General features: G+C 25.9%; 1 protein-coding gene across 1 annotated transcript in view; it reads right to left on the bottom strand.

The window, feature by feature from the left end:
* Positions 1–13,122, bottom strand: part of LOC109599535 (voltage-dependent calcium channel gamma-5 subunit) — a 310,643-nt gene that overhangs the window by 173,453 nt on the left and 124,068 nt on the right. The gene's annotated exons all lie outside the window — the stretch shown is intronic.

The raw sequence follows: 13,122 nt of genomic DNA on the forward strand, positions 1-13,122 counted from the left end.
ATTTACAATCATAATTCACTTAGGATTTATTTATGGAGTTGATTAACAAGTCCGCGGGATAAGTTTCACGGTCTTTATAAATTAATTAAACTTTCTTATTTGTTACCACGGATCCGCTGGGCCATTTGTTACGCTCAAAAGTTACGGAGGCAACCGCGCCATCCTTCTAGTCGTGTTCGTTGGGAAAAACGCGAAAAATAAGACGGATAAAGTGGTTCTAATGAAAGCCGAAGGAATCCGAACCGGGTTACTCAAATACGTAATACCAAAGGCAATTTTAAGATTAAGTGTTTTTCAGACCGGGACTCGACTTTTGTAACGAGCAATTGTCTGCCGGTGTAATAGGTTTTCGATGACTTTTAAAAACATCTGATTGCAAATAGGTGCAAAGGAAAAAATAAGATGGCGAGAGAGAGAAGTCCAATTTCATTCGCAAACAAACACGACTTTCTCCCATATATTATTTATTCGATGTTTATCATACAAGGTTAATTTGGTAGGAGAATTTTCTCCTCTAACTGCGGTTGTAATTCACGTTGAAACGTTTCGCCGATTCGTATTTGAATCACGTTTTCGGACGTCTGTTGAACTGCTTTATTAGCTGACCAATATTGCTTCGTATCTCTAACCGATCGGGCCGGTTCGTGTGGCATAAAACATGTGTCGCGGAAAATTTTCAGGTCATCGAATATCAAACGAATATTTTGGTCACATGATTTGCTAGAGAAATAACTTCGTTGGACATGCTACAAATTTATACATTAAAGAAATATTTTTTAAAATTCTGGAATGAGTAATTTTTAATTACGAAGTTTCATATTCAAAGTATTAAAATATTCTTTGAAGAAAATATGCGCATCCACCATTTTATACAATGACAAGTGTAGTCTTGTGATATCTTGTTTCAAATATATTTTTATTTTCAGTTCAATGATGTTTTGCTAATTATCAGTTGGGTAGTTACAGAGTTATGAACTATTGACTAATTGATTGATTGTGCTTAAAATAGTTTCGGAGAGAGGATCTTTTATTATCTAGTACAGAACATGACTCCTTCATTGTTTTACATATATAATTCTATATTTATTTTTATTTTTAACCATATTTTAACGAATAATAACAATAAAAGATCTATGTTACTTGACAGTGGTCTATTGTAATATTTTTGCGATCAAAAACTTTATAGAACAATATTCCCTATTAAAAAGACTGAACCAGATAAATAAATGAAATAAAATGTATCTCAAAATATCACCTAGTGACTAAAGGTAATTAATCCTATAATTAATTTAATTCCTAATTCAATTTTGTCCGTCTTTAATAATAACATCAGTCAAGTATACATTTTTAACCATATGTTACTCTAACTGGCACCTATTTAGTAGTTAAAACCAATTTGTCAAGTCAGTATCGGATATTCTTAGATATTTTTATTGAGATAGTTCAATTGATAAAAACAAATTAATTAAGAATTAAAAAATGTAAATAAATTTGTTGATGTTGAAAACTGTAATCAAATCATAAAAAATTAATGCAAAAGATTATGTAACGGGTTACCGATGATAATTCAATCGGTATAACCAAAGTCTTTTTGAAAGACTCGTTACAACAGGTTAAAGAGAGCGATTTAATTTTACACAAAATATTGATGAGGTTAGACTATACAATTCTTACTCTATAATTAATTTCAATATCACTAACCTTTGTTTTTGTTGAATAGATCTTCTTCAACTAAGGTGATGTATTACACTCAATACTCACACCTTTCACCAAACCGAAATATTAGATAATTTTTACTCACTGTTTTATTGTTCTTTAATTTATAATTCAGAATTAATTGAAACTCAATTTTAATCAACCTAACTATATTATCAAAATAAATATAAGAAAAACAAAAACAAAACAAATATAAATATAAAAATTGAATGATTTAAATTTACTTAAATCTTATGGCAAAAAGGTTGAACTTTGACAAACAGTAAGTAAAAACAACTAAAAGAACCTCGATCTCGACACTTGAAAAATTCGGGTAAAATCTACCGAAATAAATGAATCCCAGAGTTTTATAAACTCGAATTCTAGGAAGGGGGTGAAGTAGGTGGTGACTTAAGACCCTTAAGAATCTGAATGTCTCCAACAACGATCCTACTTCAACCAATCAGATGAACTAAACAAATGTTCCTTTTCTCAACATTGTTGCCAAACTAATTTAAGAGTTTTTCTATATGAAACCCTAATCTAAATAATAATAATGTACTTGGTCTAAAAAACCTTAATGCAATTCAAAATACAATATAATTCATTGTTTCAATAATATTACAATTCTGATGTTATTTGCATAAGGAAAAACCATTGTACTTACAAACATTTTCAATCTTTTTAAAAATCAATTCATTAACTTAAATAAGACAAAAATAAAAGAACAAAGTTACAATTCTCATGTTGGGGTAAATTATTACATTTTCCTTTAATTAATTTAATTTAATTACTGAATAAGTTCTACGTAGAAATATCACTATTTAAACTTCGAACCCACTGTGCGACCACACCCTGACACTAGATAAGGGTTCGAAAAGAACACATGTGTTAAAAAAATCAACGAACCTTTAGATTATGATAAGTAATTTTTAAAATAAATTTTGTATTTTACGACTACCAAATGTAAGATTAGTTTTAAGAAAACCCATAAAAATATGAAAAAATTCGTGAGAATCTAAACAAAGTGGTGGTCTAAAAATTCTCCCACGAAGTCATTTATTAACGGTTTTCTAGCTCTGTTACAATTACATTAAAAAATAGATATCATTAAAAAGTGAAAAATGTGCTAAATCAACAAATATCTTATTTTACTTTGCTTTAATTTTTAGTACCAAGTTCAATTTTGCCCGTTTCATTATATTTTACAATGGTATCAGTAATTATACACTTTTAAGAGACACTAATCTGATTAATAAAGCTAATGTGTCAAGTTAATATCTGATATTCTTAGATATTTTTATTGACTTAGTTCAGTTCATCAGAAGAAATTATTTTATTAGAAAAAATATGACTTGCCTGTTACTAATATAATAATTAAAAAATCTCCTGCAAAATTAAAAATAAAAGAAGTAGTTACATACTATAAAAAAAGGATTATGAAAAAATAAGATGAGACAATTATAAATATATTTATAGAAAATGCCAATAATAGTTAAAAAATAAAAGTCAGGAAAAGGGATATTTTCATTTTAATCAAATAAATAACAAATATTGACGTAGATTATATACAATACTTTTAAGTATACTTATTTGATTGTAAAAAATAATAAGTTGGTATTTGATATTCTTAGATATTTTCGTTAATTAGATCAGTTGATCAGAAGAAATAATTTCATCAGAAAAATGTGAATTTCTTATTCATATAATTAAACTATTTCCTATAAAATTAAAAATAAAATAAATAACTTATATGCTATAAAAAACTGAAGAAAAAAGGATTATAGAAAAATAATATGAGAAAATTATAAAAATATTTATAAAACATGTCAAATAAATAAATTGGTTGAAATGATTGAATTATAATAGAACGCATCAGAACACTTAATTGATGAAATAAAAAAAAGAAATATAATTAATAAGTTTATAAATTTTATTTCTTTCCATTATTAATATAGTTTGATTATATACTCTTAAGTATTAGTATTACTTTTAAGTTTATTTTCAGAGACCAATCTGATTGTGAAAAGTAGTGGTCTGATTTTTTCAAATATTTTTCATTCTTTTAACTGAGACTTCCTAGTTGTTTTTTAATTTTGGCGCATTCACCATTTTCTGCAATTTAGATGGAATGACAGGGAGAAATGTACTTAAATATAAATAAATTACTAGTGCAAATATAAAATTATTTTATTTTAAATTTCATTATTTTAGGTTTGAATCCAATTTTAAAATAATATAAAGAGAAAAAAACGTGTTCATTCTCCATTAAAATTGAGATTGATTGTAGTTAAGATATTTTTGAGGCTGAACTCAAATTTAAAACTAATTCTATTTATTTCGTCGAAATTGCCAACGAACCGAAAAAATCTCGAAGACATCGCTGTGTGACGTCCAGTCCCATGCGGACGGCCCTTCAGATCCGCGGGGAATCACCGACCCAATAAGAATGTGATTTCAATTTAAGATTTTGTTTTGGTCCTTGGTCCACTTTATCATGTCACTCGATCGGATTTGCTTCATTTTCGGCGTCGTGGGATTCGAACGGATCAAACTTTAACGTAATTCAACGATTGTCGCAATTTAAGTTCTGTAACTTGATGTCGTTTAACGAACTTTTATTAATCATTTCCAACAATAAAATGTTCCCCGTCGTAAAACAGAAACGCCTAATTTAATAAATTCAATTGTGACATTTCCATTCCGGAAAAACCATCTACTATAAAGCACTCCGGACCACAGATACAGATATTCACGTCGCAACTGTAAAAATAAAGAGTTGCAGGCCTGCGAGTGAAATTAATTCCCATAATTTTTATGCAAATAAATTTAATTGTAAATTGCAGAAACCGAAACCGAGCGCGTCCGTACATTACCTTTATTATTATTTTCGCTAAGTAAATTTATGTCGGCGGCACACTCGCAGCCCCTAAAACCCGTATACACACGGATGTAAATTAAAAGCCTTTAATTTGGTATGTAAAATGAGAAGAGTTTAAGAATGTTGATTAATGTAAATATATGCGGGAAGTGGTCGAATTGCACATGAACGCCGCCGCAAATGCTTTCGCTCTAAACCGCGGTACTGCTGCTGCGAAGCCGAAGCTCGCGGCCGAACGGGAAATGTTTGCCTTTTACAACACGCCGGTCCTGCCCATTAAACAAATTGACGCTATTAGGGACAAAGTCGATTACACGAAACATTACGGAAGTTTTACTCAAACGGAAAGAATACCTCGCTTCAAAGTTACTCCTAATCCAAACGTAAGCGGCAACGTTGACTCAGTTCGGGCTTCGATTAAACACCATTTCAACCTAAACGCTTCAAACACGGCCTAACTAATAGAACGGCAAAAAATTATTCATTGGAGACCTTGGGAAAAATAAATTTTCATTTGATTTTTCGGCTGCAAATAAAATTCATTTCGAGATGATGAACAGTTTAATGTCCTCTTACTGGTCCCACCCCATTTTCCGGCAAGATGTTCGGACAGTCATTAATCTTGTTTAAGTGGAAGCCAAAGCAAAATAATCGTAAATCACCCCGCTCTTCTCAGCGGTTTCGTTCGGCAGACAAAGTTTCACTGCACAATGAACGCAGCAGGAATTTCAATTTTCTCGCTGTTCCTTTAGTCTTCGCCCGATTATTTTATATAAATCCGACTAGGAGTTTGCGGCTTAGGTCGTTATGTAAATAACTTTTGATAAAGTTTATTAAAGGGTATTTTTGCACGCACTGTTTAACCGCACCTATCTGTCATTACTTTCTTTAATATTATAATGTAAATTAATTAATTGGAATTATCTGATTTTTCAAGTTTTTATTTGAAGATTTTATACGTTAGTTAGAAAATACATTTTTTTTACTTTAAGGGTTTTTAGATTATTTCTTTAATTGTTGGCAATTTTTAACTAAATTTTATTTTATAATTATATTCATAATTATAATCAACAAAAGATTTTTATTTAATAAATTTGAACTTGTCTAGATATGAAAACAATTTTCCATGAGGATGGTTTATCGATATAAGATATACTTACAATTTGGATTATTAAATGTGTATTTTTCTTAATTTCAAAACTTGTAACTTGACTAAATATAAAATCAATGTCTTATAATTGTTAATTTTCATGTATAGCTTGGAATTTTATAATATTTTTAATTTAAATATAAAAAAATTAATTTAAAATTGTTGGTCATTTGTTAATTCATATTTTATGAAATTTAAGCTGTGTTATAAATACATTTATAATTAGAATTACCATTTTCTACTGTAGCTTACCCCAATATGTAATACTAATTTTGTTTAAATTTAAGAATTGTATACCATGTTTTAGAATATAGAATGTGTTAATCATTTATTAAATTATATTTTATGACATTTAATTAATTAATTATGATTAATTAATTATATTTATAATTAGAATTCATCAATGATCTGTTAAATTATATTTTATATGATTTAAACAATTTTATAATCACATTTATAATAAGAATTATTAAATGTTTATATTTCTCAAGAGAAGTTTTTACTTCACTAAATATGAAATCAATTTTTCATGATAATTTATCCAGTATTGTGAAGTATAAGTTGGAATTTTATTATCATTTTAATTTATATAAATAAATATAAATAATTTAAATTAAAATTATTTGTCATTTATTAATTAATATGAGGTTTAAACTATATTATAAATATATTTATAAATATAATCACCATTTTTTTTAAGTTGTGACTGGTCTCAATATAGAAACAGTATATCAAGAGAGTTTATGGTTTATTTTGAAGTATATTTTGAATTTTATAATCATAATCATAAAATAAATCATAATAAATATCTCTTTAAAATTGTTGATCATTCGTTAAACAATATTTTATGAAATTATATATTTATAACTAGATTTTTTTAAATTGTAACTTGTCTCAATATGAAAACTGTTGATAAACCAAATCTATTTTTATCAAAATAATTTAAATTAAAATTATTTGTCATTTATTAATTAATATGAGGTTTAAACTATATTATAAATATATTTATAAATATAATCACCATTTTTTTAAGTTGTGACTGGTCTCAATATAGAAACAGTATATCAAGATAGTTTATGGTTTATTTTGAAGTATATTTTGAATTTTATAATCATAATCATAAAATAAATCATAATAAATATCTCTTTAAAATTGTTGATCATTCGTTAAACAATATTTTATGAAATTATATATTTATAACTAGATTTTTTTAAATTGTAACTTGTCTCAATATGAAAACTGTTGATAAACCAAATCTATTTTGATAAAAATAGATTTGGTTTATTTTGGAGCACACCTTGAAATTTTATTATTCATCTTGTTTTAATTTAAGAATTTCGAATGTAGGAATATTTGATCATTTGTTAATTAATATATTATGAGATTAAAATAATTTTGTCATTAGATTTATTAAATATTCTTCTTTTATTTCAAGTTGAAATTTTGACAAATATGAAAACAATTTCTCCTGAAGGTTTAATATTAATTTTGAAGTAAAATTTGGAATGTTACAATCATTTTAATTTGTTAACCAATTAGACAATTTTATATTTATATTAGGGATTATCAATTTTAAAAAAGTTATATTGATATTGTTGGCCACTTTTAGACAAATAGATTATGAAATAAAAAAAGTTTAGTTTGTTTATAATATATTAAGATAGATTAGCTCACGTTATATAAAAAACTGAGGGCTGTTGTGGAAAAAGAATGTGCTCATATAAGAGTTCTACTAAATTGTTTTGAAATTTTGGTGAAAGCGGTAATGCCAGTAAGATTTTAAATTACGACAGTTACGAATACACATAATTCCTGGTCTGCGAATGTCCACGAAAGAAACGATCACATATCAATTAATCGGCAGATAATCTGAATAATCAACCTTTGAACAGGGAACATATTTTCCGAAAGAGCCCATTTTATTTCTCTCCGTTTAGTATGTTCTCGTGCGTGTTTTGATCGAGCCCATATTGTCCTTTTCTATTGTCGGTTATGTTCGATGGCTTTATTCCTATCCTATCGATGTCGATTGTTTTAGGTAATGTATTGCCGTTTGGTGGGCCTGCAGACAATCGCCTGATTTATATTAGATTTTAAATGGATTTCGGTGCACGATTATATGTGGACGCTAATTCCATTATGTGCCGTTTACGATTGTCTAGAATCGTTAAGGGATGGTAATCGATTGAAATATTATTTAGCCCGTAACTTGAACCCTTACCGTTGTCATTAATTATAATTGTTTGTATAAAAACGTTAAAAAGTGGATGAAGAAACAGTTGTGGATTTAATTAGTTTCGTTTAATATTTCACATTTCGCCGTTGGAGGCGGTTAACTAGACAAATGTTTAGTTTTACTTGAATGTAAACGAGAAATAAAGGCGTCGATATGAACAAAGTTTAATGACAAAGAGCACAATAATAAGGGAGATACGTGACCGACATACCGCGACAAAAGCACCGAGTCTGGTGCAATTTCTCCCAACGCTCAAGCAACATCCACCACACTGATATGCATAATAAACTTATTACTAGTCTGTTTGACTAATGCACAAAGTCGAAATGCAGCCGGAATTTTTCGAATCTACAAATTAGCCTTGTAATTTTAGCTTAATAAACTTAATTAAGGTACGGACGATCTTCTGTGCAATATTTTTTCTATGGTTTCGTGAATTTAATAGCCGGGAACGATTTAATTAAAAAAATACGTGCTGTTTTCATTAATGTAGATTTAATTATTCATTTTTACCATATCTGTTTTTCTAACGTATGAGGATATGAAAGCACGATTGAAAGAAACAGGACCCGACAAATTGGATAAATATTTTTTAATGATTATTCAAGTATTAATAATAAATTTTCAGCTTTTCCCGAATGCATACCAATCAATTCAATTATTCACTCGCCATTTTATCCTTTCAATTCTTTTAGAGCCTTTTTCTCATCCAATTCTAATCCCCCGACCGGTCACATACGCTTGAAACATTTATACGTTTAATTTAACCATGATTCTGAAATCTTTTATTCCGGCGTATTTTAATCTTTGAAATACGTCCGAATAATTCTGCAGAAGCGAAAAGAAGTTTTCTTATAAATAATAGGATAAACGCTCTTATTGAAATTTGTTTTTAGTGAATTCTGAATAATTGTATTAAATTGAGAAAATTCTTAAAATTTTTCTTAGAACATAAACCTCTATTGATAATAATTAAATCATAAAATACTAAATAGCTTTGTATTTAGTTTTATTAGTGAGAGGTATGTTAGAAATTGATATTTTAATTAAAAAATAAATAATATAAAATCTAAAAATTTACTAATTTTAATAAGAATACACGAATAAACTTTAAGTTTAAGAATTATTTTCTATTTTAATTTAATTTCTCTTACTATAATTAACTGTTGTTGATCAACATCAAACCATCATTTTTATTTTATTGAAAAATCAATAAGAAAATCAAGTATCAACCAAAAAGGTTTAATAAGGAATTACATTCATTTAATTGACAAATTTTCACATCAAATTTAAAGATGAAATGTAGTGGTTGAATTTTAAAAATATCTTTGACATTTTACTCAAGAAAATAATAATAGATACAATATATAAATTAATATAATTAAATAATAAAATATTTATTACCATTATATTTTTAGCATCGTTGTTTTAATTTTAAATTAATAATTTTCTGAAAACTGGTAAGTGATACATTTCTAGAAAAAACGTATAAAACTAAAATTTTATTACGTTATATTAATTTTATTAGGTCAGTACTTTTATATAACAAATTATTATTTATTTAACAATCAAACTGCAGTCAAAAATATAATATACTAACTTAATAAATTTTGAAATTATTTTTAACACTTCGTAAGAAAAACATTATTGGTATAATATAATAATTAATTTATAAGATTTAATAGTCTTTTTGTTCTTAATATAATTGTATATTTGTAACTTAAAAAGTAGTACAATTGTTTTAGTAAGTCTGTAAGTATATAAATATTACTGTTTGTTTGAGTTGTGATGTATTATTATTTATTTGATTATTTCATAATTATAATTTCAGTTAAAAAACAAGTGTATATAAGTATTTGTATTTGTGCATTTGAATATATAACAATATAAAGTTTCTATAATATTTTTCTTGTGGCATTAATCTTTAGCACAATGTAAGAAATTAATATAATCATAATTTTGTAGTTTTATAAATATATAATTAAAAAAAATGAATTGGATAAATTAATTAAAATAATTTTATTCCTATTATTTTTTATTTTTCAATCGTTTCTCAATTTTTATAATTATTTAATTATTTATTTAATTAAACATTAATAATTTTACTTAAAAAATACAAATAATTCGACTAATTTAATTGTTAATATACCTACTATAAACAGGAAATTTGAAATTTTGCTTATTTTCTTTTTGAAAAAAAAAATCAAATATAAATTTAAAATAATGGATTATATTAGTTTTAATTTGCTAATTTCATGTAAATGTCTAATACTAAATAATATAATATTTTTTAATATAATATTATTACAAAAATAATAATAGCAATAATAATAATAAAAATAATTTTTAAATATTAGATATTACAAGTGAAAACTTTCTGAGAAAAGTTAACTTCCAGTTACTTTGTTTCTTATTAATATTACATATGAATTTATAATTTGAATAATTTGCTGGGTTCTTTATAGTATTAAATTAACAAAATAAATAAGTTATATTACTCTTAATAAAGTATTTAAAATAGTTTGTCAGTTAATTTTATATATAAGCTAAATCATGTAAAATTTAATTATAATTATAAAATATTAATATGCACTTTCTTTTTTTATTATATTAAATGTTACTGATCTCGATTAAAACTTTATAAGAACATCTACATCATCCTTACTATGTTTATTTTATTAGTTCTTTAATTAACCTTTTTGTAGATTTTAATTTCAGATTTTACCTAACATAAACTAAAAAATTAATTTATGATATGATTCATTTTTCGTATTTGTGCTTTTGAATAATATGACAGTTTCTGTTTTTCTTGTGGTATTAATCTTTATTACAATATAAAAAATTAATATAATCAAGTTACAAGATATTAATTTTGTAATTATGGCACCGATTTTGGAGCAGCATCCCCGTGAATAATTGGGTGTTCGTTCATCGAGGACCGATTTAATGCCCCCGTCGCGGACACGGAATGGGTGTGCGAACTTGTAGGACAGGTCCATTGAGTCTTGTAATGCCGAAACGAAGGTCATCCAGAAAATTATAATCGCTCCTTTGACACGTCGTTCATCCCCCTTCGCAGCCGATTGAAGGGTCGAACACGAGAATTTACGTAATATCCGCACACATACTTTATGATTTTCGGGATAGTAACCTAAACGAAAGGGGTTTCGGTGTCGGAACGGGCGCTGGTTATAAATTATAATTTACGGCTGGTAAAACTGTTCTGTCGTTAATTTTGTGTTCGAACTGTTTTGTATTTTATAATATTCGATATTCACAATTTATAAATTTTACAATGATCCACTTCACTGGAAATATTCGGAACAGTGACAACACGAGTTAATAAAATCGTCAGTTTAAAAAGCTTAAAAAATAGTTAAAACCCAATCAATTTTTATGTGCTTCTGTTGTCTCCATAAATATCGATGAAAATTAAATGATGGCACAAACGTAACGAAGTTAATCTGCGCGTAATTTACACTCGCAATATTTTTTATCAGCAAAAACTATTTTGATATTTATTTTCGTTTATCAAATTTTCCAGTCTCCAAACGGAATTCAATCACCTGCAAGGGAAAATTCAGCCTAATTTGGCCGGGATCAGTATATCATTCCATCTATTAAACCATATATCTCCTACGACCCCGGAGGGTGAATCGATTCCGAAATGGCCGAATAAAAAAGCAAGTTTAGGTTTATTTCATCCCTTGATATGACATTAATACTAGAGAAAGGGAGAGGGTTAAGATTTAGTTAAGTTACGGGTGCGGAAATTGCGAGAATAAAATTTTTTCGGGCCCTAATAACACCGCTATATTCTTTCTTCCATGGTGTGTTCGGATTTCGTTGAATACTGTTGACAGTTATTGGTAATATAATAATATTGAGAATGTCAAGAAAACGGAGTACGTATGTAATATTATTGCTTTGTTGAATAGGACGAATCAACATTTTCTTTCACTTAATTTTATAAGAATATTATATAAGAAATTTTTAATATTAACATTGCAAATTCCTCTTTTTTATATATTTTTTTTTAGAAAAAAATCTAACACTTTCTTTGTTTTATTTTACTTTTACCTTGTTTTCCATTTTTGCTTTCTGACATACTAATAATAAACTAAAACATTAATTTTGCATTGAGCAAAAAATAAAATATATTTTAAACATTTTGAAATACATACTAGATTTAATAAGTAATTAATTAACTAATTAATTAATTTTTAACATTAATATTACAATTTCCTATTATTTATGAATTAATTTTTAATTCTTTTCTTTCAACTTTTATTTTATTTTTTTAGTTAATCCTTAAATTTATTTATTTTTATTAGATAACCCATTTAATATTTATTATATTTCCTGAATAATGGGTTGAAAAAAGTAGGTTATAATCCATTAATATTTGTAACAAATACTGAATTGAGATAAATTATTAATTACTTTCCAATTTAAGTTATTTTTTGTATTTTTAATAGTAGTAAAACAATAACTTTGTCAGTTTTCTCTTTTTATTCTGTTAAACGTTACTATTCATGATTACAAATTTATTTTTTATATCAAAATTACTGATTAAAACTTTTTGAGAAAAAATAACTCTCAATTGATTTGATTCTTATCCTATTTTATTTTAGTAGTTATATTTTTTAAATAACAAAATAAATTCTTTGCTTCTTAATCAATTTTATTTCATAATTATTTTTAATTTTAATAATTTGCTAGACTGCTTATTGAGACAAAAATGAAGTAAAATAAATTCTAAAAATAAAAAACTGTGACTAATATTTGTTTATTTAAATTATGTCGAATTATTATATATTGATTAATTTCAATTAATTTTGTATTTACAATAAATAATAAATAAATATAGATTTAACAATTTGTATTAGATTAGACAGTTTAATTAAAACAATTGTATTCCTATTATTTTTATTTTATAATCGTCTTTCAATTATTGTGAATATTTATTTATTTAATTAAACATTATAAAAGTTTATCTTAAAAAAAAAATGCAAACAAATCGACTCAAGTAATTTTATTATAAATCTACCTATTATAAATACGAAATTTATAGTTTGCTAATTTCAATTAATTGTTCAATACTAAAGAATAGAAAAATGTTCAATAACATTATTAAATAATTATTAAATATTAGGTATT

The sequence above is a fragment of the Aethina tumida genome, chromosome 1 (assembly GCF_024364675.1).
Source record: "Aethina tumida isolate Nest 87 chromosome 1, icAetTumi1.1, whole genome shotgun sequence".
NCBI classification, from domain to species: domain Eukaryota; kingdom Metazoa; phylum Arthropoda; class Insecta; order Coleoptera; family Nitidulidae; genus Aethina; species Aethina tumida.